The sequence below is a fragment of the Carcharodon carcharias genome, chromosome 9 (genome assembly GCF_017639515.1).
Source record: "Carcharodon carcharias isolate sCarCar2 chromosome 9, sCarCar2.pri, whole genome shotgun sequence".
Classification (NCBI taxonomy): domain Eukaryota; kingdom Metazoa; phylum Chordata; class Chondrichthyes; order Lamniformes; family Lamnidae; genus Carcharodon; species Carcharodon carcharias.
The window spans coordinates 134,262,230-134,271,776 of NC_054475.1; positions in this window are offsets into that span (position 1 = coordinate 134,262,230).

Here is a 9,547-nt window from a genome sequence, read left to right on the forward strand (position 1 = left end):
TAGAGTAGAAAAGGAAGTAAGTTATGGTAAACCCCTATAAATTACTGGTTGGGCCTCAGCTTGAGTATTATGTCCAATTCCAGGCAACACACTTGTTTCAAAAGGCATCGTTTGACACAGCACAAAATTGCATCTACCACCCATCATTGTTCTTTCATATGTCATTAGTTCAAACATGAACCATGACTTCTGGCTATCCTTTTTCAAAGTTTTGCATTTGCTCTTATATATTTTTTCTTATGTGGGCAATGTCAGCAAAGTCACATTTATTACACGTGCTAGTTGCTGTAAAACAGTGGTGGGTCTTTCTCTTGAACATTATATTCTTTGTGGCGATAGTACCCCACAATGATGTTAGAGTAGATGTTTCCACCTCCATAATATTGTCTCACTTCACCGTCTCACCTAATCCTGAACTGAAACACAGCCTTCATTCCTTCATTACCTCTAGACTCAACTATTACAACACACATTTTTCACTGGCCTCCCACATTCTTCCCTCCATAAACATGAGACCATCCAAAATTCTGTTGCCCGTGTCTTAGCTTGTGGCAAGTCCTGTTCCCATCACCCCTGGCTTACATTGGCCAAGCAACGTCTTGATTTTAAAATTCTCACCCTTGTTTTCAAATCCTCCATGGCCTCACCCTCCCTAGCTCTGGAATCTCTTCCAGCCCATGCCCTCTGCACTTGCCTAATTCTAGCCTCTTGTGCATCCCCAATTTTAATTGCTCCACCATTGGTGGCCATGCCTTCTGTTGCCTAGGCTCCAAGTTCTGGAATTCCCTCCCTACGCCTTTCCGCCTCTCTATGTTGTTTTCCTCCTTTAAGACACTCCTTGAAACTTACTTCTTTGAATAAGATTTTGGTCATCTGACCTAATATGTCCTTAAGTAGCTGGCTGTCATACTTTGTTTTATAATGCTCCTTGTGATGCACTTGAGATGTTTCATTACATTAAAGGGGCTATATAAATATAAGTTGTTGCAGATAAGAAATTAAAAGGATTCTGATGAATGGCAATTAAGGATTAGTATTTATTTGCCCTAAATTAGAATTGATGCAAGGTGATAATGTTCCCATGCTGTTCCCTACTGTTATAGCTGTTTTCTCCTATTGGGTAACTCCCTGATTCCCTATTCCAAATTTTTCCTCTTTTCCCCCACCCTTCCAGTTTTCACTATTCTTTGTTTTGGGTCGCTTCTTCTTCCCCTCCCCTATTGAGCGCATTTTATCTCATCCTTCCCCGACCCACCTTTTGTGTTTTATGCCTCGGAGATAAACAGATGACACACCAGTTTCTATGTCTGGACAGTGGCTTTATTTACAAGTGCTTTTTAAAATATCTGCCCTCAAGCTTGCAGCTTCTAGCTTTGTTTAGTTTCTGTTTCTCTAACCATGCCCCACATTTGACTAACAACAAAGAGAACAGTCAACAGGCAGACACAATCAAACACCAAACAGTTGAACAATTGACTACTACATCATTTTCCCCTAGTAAAGTTGAAGGACCTTATTTTAAATTAAACTATAAACAAACATATGTACATCAAGTTATTTCTTAGAGTAAACAGACGCTCTGAACTCTAAGTACAGAAATAATCTTTGAGATATGAAGGTTGTTGATGATGGCATTGCGATCTACAAACTTGGAGGTTGTGATTCTGAGCAATCAGCTTAATAATGTAGATGATCAACACTGCGGTCGCTCATCGGAAAAGGTCACGTATCCTCATAATCAATGTCCTTGAAATATCCTCGTCTGCTCACTATCAAGTGTGTTGTCATCCAACAGAAAAATGTTGGTAAAAACAAAAAAACTGCGGATGCTGGAAATCCAAAACAAAAACAGAATTACCTGGAAAAACTCAGCAGGTCTGGCAGCATTGGCGGAGAAGAAGGGTCATGAGGACTCGAAAAGTCAACTCTTTTCTTCTCCGCCGATGCTGCCAGACCTGCTGAGTTTTTCCAGGTAATTCTGTTTTTGTTTTAGAAAAATGTTGGTACCGAGTAACTGCTTGATCTGCTTCGGTCCTGATAGAGATGATATGAGTTTGTGGTTACGATTTGGCCATTTAATGCAAACCCAATCTCCAACTTCAAATCATGGTTTCCTTGTGCATGTTCACTTACCAAAATATGCTTTGGTTTTACCTCGTCACTGTGATTTCTTCTGCTTTCGCCCTGCATTCTCATTGGTTAACGGTTAAAGCTTAAGCTTGGTCGGCGGTATGTAAAAGTTATGACCGGTCATAAGTTCATCCAGTATCTTTCCGATTAGAGTGCTTGGAGTGGATTGATATGTGTGAATTAGGTTATGAATGGATTGTTCAAACGCTTTCCCCTCTCATATACTAGATCTCCCATTGTCCTTTATCACCCTGTTGAATTATTCAATGCCACCATTTGATTGCAGGTTGTATTGCAATGTCAGATGGTGGTGAATTCTGTAGCTTGTTAGGAACTCCATGAACTGACTGGAAACAAACTGCAATCCATTTTCTGTAGTGAAAGTTTCCAATGAATCCCATCTTGTAAACAATTTGTCAAAAATGTCAATGACTGAAGTAGTAGTTATGAAATTTGTTGTAGCAATTTCCAGCCACTTGCTTTGTAAATCATGAACAACAAGCAAAAAATGTTGATTTCTAGGGGCTGTTTGCACTTGTTCTAAAATGTCTACTTGGAGCTGTTGCCATGCTTTTGTTGTCCATGGGGTTGGTTGTAGATTTGAGGGACACGGTTTAACAGATTTTTTTGGGGTACATGCTACACAGTTTCTAGTGACTCTTCTGTGTAACAATCAATTGTTGGCCACCCGACTGCTTCACAGGATTGTTGTTTCACATTGTTGCTTTAATAACACATAGATGTCCTTCATGGGCAAGATGTAATGTACGTTGCTATAGTACTTTCAGGATAACCATGCAGTGAACCTGTGAGATATCTGACCTTGAAGTTGTACTTCATCTGTAGATGTGGAGAGGTCAATGATCAGATCCTGATGTGGCTAACAATGTAGTCAGTGCAAGGTGATCAGTGCTGAGAGTGAATGTTCTACCATAGAGATACTACTACCAGTGTTCACAAATGTAGATAGTTGTTAGTGCTTCCTGCTCACCAGTCGAGTTTTTGCCTTCAAACTCAGACAATGGGTGTGATGCATAAACGATTGTTCATTCGCTTCCTTCACTGTACTTTGAGAGTACACCTCCAATCGCATTTTCTGATGCATCTGTTGTGACATACATTTCCACATGTGCGTTGAAATACTCAAGTGCTGGCAGAGATGCTATCTTCACCGTTAACGTGTCAAATGCTGTTTGCTACCCGATTGTCGAGTCCCATTGTGCATCTTTACACAGCTTTCAAAGAGGGTCTGTGACCTCTGCATACTTAGGGGTGAATTTGTGATCAAAGTTTGTAGTACTGAAGAACAATACCAACTTTTCCACATTAGACAGGCTTGGAAGTGCATAAATGGCTTTGATGTTGTCTTGTGTACTCCAGTTGCTGTCAGTCTGTACCCTAGAAAGTCAATCTTGGATGCCGCGAATGTGCATTTGTCCTTGTTGAATGATTCACAACACCATGCCCAGTTTGAGGGAAAAAGCATAACTCGTGTTTAAGGTGGAATCACTTCACAAAGGAATGTAGGTGATTGAAGAAGAAGGTTTCATCAGTTCAACTCATGGAGGAATCTATTCCTGAGAGTGAGGTACAGCAGCGGCATGTATATACCATCATGGAGGGTAAAGCACCTTGTCCATGTGTTGTGTGAGTTGAGTGAGCACCGCTGATAACCGCTGACCATGTTCTGTTTTGTCCCTTCAATGGACAACTACATCATCGAGTAGGTTGAGCCTCCCCTCAACATCTGACAAGACTGAGGAAACGATCTTCTGGAATACTGTAGTTGTTGAGCTTTGTCCATAGGGCATTATGCGGTGAATAACAAAGCTGTAAGATATTGGCTTTGCTCTGCTAGTAGTATATGAAGTTAGTTCCGTTACATGTCAAGCTTCGTGAAAACTGTGAAGTCATGAAATGATGCTGATGGTTCTTGAAACATAGGAAGTAGATAGTTGTCTGGAACGATTGCTTTGTTGACCGCCTTAAGGTTGACACATGGTCTAAGATCACCGTTTTTGAGTCGTACAATGGCTCAGTTCAATATCCATGGCAATGAGCCAAAATTAGTTCAATTATACCACCTGCTTCTAGTTGTGTCAGCTCCTGTGACACCTCAGCATGGATTGCAAATGGCAACAGTCTCAAATTTTTGAAAACCGGCAGAATTAATTTGTCAAAGCGAGGATCATGACAGTACCCTTTAATTTCCCCAAATCTGATAAATGAGGAAGGATATTATTGTACATAGTCAGTGTCAGGGATCTCATTAATGCGTGCTCTGGTGGAGTCTTCAAGTTTGAAGCCAAGCCTATCAAAAAGGTTTACCCTCATATGGCTTCTGCTATGTAGAATGTAAACCTGTCTGAAATGATATTTTTGTAGCATACTGGAACTGTGATTGTCCCCAAAACCAGAAAGATAGTCATCATAAGCTTGAAGATTGTCTGTTGCATGCATGGAAGAAAGTTGAGAAAAATACCAATGGTGCAGTTTGTCACTCAATCTTTCACACCGACGTTGAAGAGGAGAGACACTGAGGTGCCCACAATCTCAATTCGGCATTCCTTAAAATGAACTGGTGCTTTACCCTCCGTGATGGTATATATATGCCACAGCCTTACCTCACTCTCGGGAATAGATTCCTCTGTGAGTTGAACTAATAAAGACGCCTACTTCAATGATCTACACACCTTTGTGAAGCGATTCCACTTTAAACATAAGTAATGCTTTTTCCCTCAAACTGGACATGGTGTTGTGAATCAATGAGTGCCTCCACAATTTTGGCATATTCATTAAGGTAACTGACTGTTATGGGCTCTCTGGCATCTTTGGCAGAATGTGTATCATTGGATCGTCACATTTTTTTGGCTCTAAATATTTTTCAAGAGCACTTACCATATCAAATGTAAATCAGTCTTCTGTCAGCTGCTTGAATAATTGTTGGCCATCTGCTCTGAGACAATGTGCAAGGATCGCCTTCTTGTGGGTCATTGCTAAATCTGAACTGTCCACTCCTGTAGTGAGTAAGTCGGTCTTGAATCCTAAAATCCATCTATCTCACTGCATGGGTGTGACCCCCATCAAAGAAAGGAAATGTGCCAGAGCTGGCAAATTTAGACTATTTCCACCTTGAGGATAGTTATGTTTTATGCCTTGGAGATGTACGGAGGACACATCAATTCCTATGTCTGAACAGGAGCTTTATTTACAAGTACCTTTTAAAATGTCTGCTCTCATTCTTACAGAGACTTGCTTTCAGTTTAGTTTCTGTTTCTCAAGCCAGATCTGCAGGCTTGACTAACAGTCAACAGACATACAATGAAACAGCACAATTGAATACTACACCACCACCCAACTTCAGTGGATCAGGCCTAACCTTGTTGTTTCTGATTCTTAAACTTTTGGACCCTCTCCCAGCTTCTCTCTTCACCCTAAATATTCCAGGACCTGACATCTCTGTAGTTAAAGCCAGAGCAGTTTATTAATTGTAAAGGTGTAAGAGACAAGGTGAAATGTTTGCAAATATGTTTAATTAAAAGTGATAAATGGATGATCCTACTTGACCTTCTTTTGCTGTCCTCATTATCATAAATGCCATCCAATTCCATCTGACATTATTTTTTTCTTTATTCATTCAAGGGATGTGGGCTTCTCTGGCTGGGTCAGCATTTATTGCCCATCCCTAGTTGCCCTTGAGAAAGTGGTGGTGAGCTGCCTTCTTGAATCACTGCAGTCCACGTGGTGTAGGAATACCCGCAGTGCTGTTAGAAAAGGAGTTAGGAATTTGACCCAGTGACAGTGAAGGAACAGCGATATATATCCAAGTCAGGATGGTGAATGGCTTGGAGGGGTACTTTTAGGTGGTGGTGTTCCCATCTATCTGCTGCCCTTGTCCTTCTAGATGGCAATGGTTGTGGGTTTGGAAGGGTTGACTCACCCATTAAGAAGTGGGGAGTCAACTGGACACAGCAAAAGCTTTGGGTCCTAACAGCATCTTGGCAGTAAAGCTGAAGGCCTATGTACCAGAGCTAGCTGCTCCCCCTGTAGCCAAGTGGTTCCAGTGCATCTATGGCAATAGCATCCACCCAGTAGTGTGAAAGATTACCCAGGTCTTTTTACCAGCCTCCTAACTCCTGCAGGTCTGGCAGCATCTGTAACTCTTTCGAGTACAAACCCGTTTCCATCTGTTTCAGATGAAGTTACATTGTTTCATAGTTTGCCATTGTGAGATTTGAATTCTTGATACTCTTTTGAGTAAACCTGTTTCCATCTGTTTCAGATGAAGTTACATTGTTTCATAGTTTGCCATTGTGAGATTTGAACTCTTGATCTTAGGGTTACAAACCCAGTACCATAACCACTTGGCTATTTAGGCCAAGCTTGAAAGATTACCCAGGTACCCACAAAAAATGACTACTCTAACTTGACTAATTACCACCCTATCAGTCTCTTTGAAATCATTAGTAAAGCAATAAAAGACATCAAGAAACATGTGCTCACTAATAACTGCTCACAGGTGCTTAGTTTGACTACTGACACAAGCAGACCTAATCACAACCTTAATCCAGACAAGAAAATAAGAACTGAATTACAGGGGAGAGGAACTACCATTGACATCAAGGCAACATTCAACCGAATATGACCTTGATCAAGGAAGTCAAAGGGCAAATCCATCAAAGGCCGGAGTCATATCTAATGTGAAGAAATATGTGGTTGTCAGAGGGTCAGTTATCACAGCCTCAGGACCTCACTGCAGGGGTTCCTTAGGGAAGTGTCCTCAGCCCAGTCATCTTTAACTTTTTCATTAATGACCTTTCCTATGTCACAAGGGCAAGATTAGGCTGCTCACTGGCAATCCCAGGTTTCAGCTCCATACACAACTTTTCTGACAATGAAGCAGCTTCTGCTAGCCTACAAAAGAATGCCAGGTAATGATCATCTTGAATAAGGGAAAGCCCAGTTTACGCATGGTTGAAAAATCATGAAGTCAGGTGAACATGCAACATACAAGTGGTGCAACCTGCAGCAGATTGATCTTTGGTCTTAGCTGTCTTAAAATGAGGGTTATCCAAATCCCAAGAGTACTCTGTCAATTTTTTATTGGTTGTCCTTGGAGAAAATTATGAAACTGCTTGCTCTGCAGGAAAACATATCATGACTTCCTTGATACAATGAGAACATTTGTTTAGCTTGTGTTTGTTGTCTGAACTGATAGTCTAGAATAGCCCCATGGTATACAAGTTAAGGTTTGTGTGTATTTTTGGGGGTGGGGGGGGTGGGTGTGGTGCCCTTACTGGTCACTGACTGAGCAGATGGAAATGGGCTAGAACCATAGAATCATCAAATAGTACTGCACAGTAGGAGGCTATTCGGCCATCGAGTCTGTGCTGATTCTTTTGAAGAGCAATCCAGTTAGTCCCACTCTCCACTCTTTCCCCATCCCTTCAATTTTTTTCTCCTTCAATAATTTATCTAATTCTCCTTTAGAAAGCAACAACTGAATCTTATCCATCACCCTATCAGGCATTGCATTTCAAATCCTAAGTACCCATTGCATTTAAAAAAAAGTTTACATCATGTCACCTCTCGTTCTTTTGCCAATCACCTTAAGCCTGTGCTCTCTAGTTATTGATCCTTCAGCCATTTGCAGCAAACGGTACAATTCTTAACCACCTTTGTAGGGTAAAGCCTCATTAGGCAGCGCACCTTAGCCAAACAGGTAGGAGCTGGGAGGGATGGCATCATCATTATGTATTTTCTGTCTCAAATATAAGCTGACAGTACCATTGGAAAGAGCAGTGGAAGATTGATTTTGTGCATGGATGAGTGGGGATCTAGCGTTTTTTAAAAAATCATTCATGGTATGTGGGCATCATTGGCTAGACCAGCATTTATTGCCCATCTCTAATTGTCCTTGAGTAGATGGTTGTGAGCTGCCTTCTTGAGGCAGTCCATATGATGTAGGTACACCCACAGTGCTGTTAGGGAGGGAGTTCCAGGACTTTGACCCAGCGACAGTGGAGCAACGATGATATATTTCTAAGTCAGGATGGTGAGTGGTTTGGAGGGGATGTCCAGTTGGTGGTGTTCCCATGGGTCTGCTGCCCTTGTCCTTCTAGATGGTAGTGGTCATGGGTTTGGAAGGTGCTGTCGAAGGAGCCTTGGTGAGTTCCTGCAGTGCATCTTGTAGGTGGTACACACTGCTGCGTTGGTGCTGGAGGGAGCGAATGTTTGTGGATGAGGTGCCAATCAAACAGGCTGCTTTGTCCTGGATGGTGTCAAGCTTCTTGACTGTTGTTGGAGCCGCACTCATCCATGCAAATGAAGGATATTCTAACACACTCCTGACTTGTGCCTTGTAGATGGTGGACAGGCTTGGGGAGTCAGGAAATGAGTTACTAGCCGCAGGACCCCTAGCCTCTGACCTGCTCTTGTAGCCACAGTATTTATTTGGCTAATCCAGTTCAGTTTCTGGTCAATGGTAATCTCCAGGACATTGATAGTGGGGGATTCAGTGATGGTAATGCCATTGAATGCCAAAGAGCGATAGTTAAATTCTCTCTTGTTGGAGATGGTCATTGCCTGGCACTTGTGTGGCGAAAATTCTGGTTGTCACTTGTCAGCCCATGCCTGACTATTGTCCAGTTCTTGCTGCATTTAGACATGGGCTGCTTCAGTATCTGAGGAATCGCAAATGGTGCTGAACATTGTGCAATCATCAGTGAACATCCCCACTTCTGGCCTTATGAAGGAAAGAAGATGAAGTAGCTGAAAATCGTTAGGCCTAGGACACTACCCTGAGGGACTCCTGCAGTGACGCTCTGGAACTGCGATGATTGACCTCCAACAACCACAACCATCTTCCTTTGTGTTAAGTACGACTCCAACCAGTGGAGAGTTTTCCCCCTGATTCCCATTGACTCCAGTTATGCTAGGGTTCCATGATGCCACAACAAAAACAGAATTACCTGGAAAAACTCAGCAGGTCTGGCAGCATCGGTGGAGAAGAAAAGAGTTGATGTTTTGAGTCCTCATGACCCTTCAACAGAACTGATCTTTCTTTAAAAGGAGAGGGAAATATAAGCTGGTTTAAGTGGTGGGGGGAGAAGTGGAAGGGGGTGGGGATGTTAGGATAGGAGCAGATCATCAAAAGATGTCACAGACAAAAGAACAAAAGAACACAGAGGTGTTGAAGTTGGTGATATTATCTAAACAGATGTGCTAATTAAGAATGGATGGTAGGGCACTCAAGGTATAGCTCTAGTGGGGGTGGGGGAGCATAAAAGATTTAAAAATAACGGAAATAGGTGGGAAAAGAAAAATCTATATAAATTATTGGAAAAGAAAAAAAAACAAAAGGAAGGGGGAAGAAACAGAAAGGGGGTGGGGATGGAGGAGGGAGCTCAAGACCTAA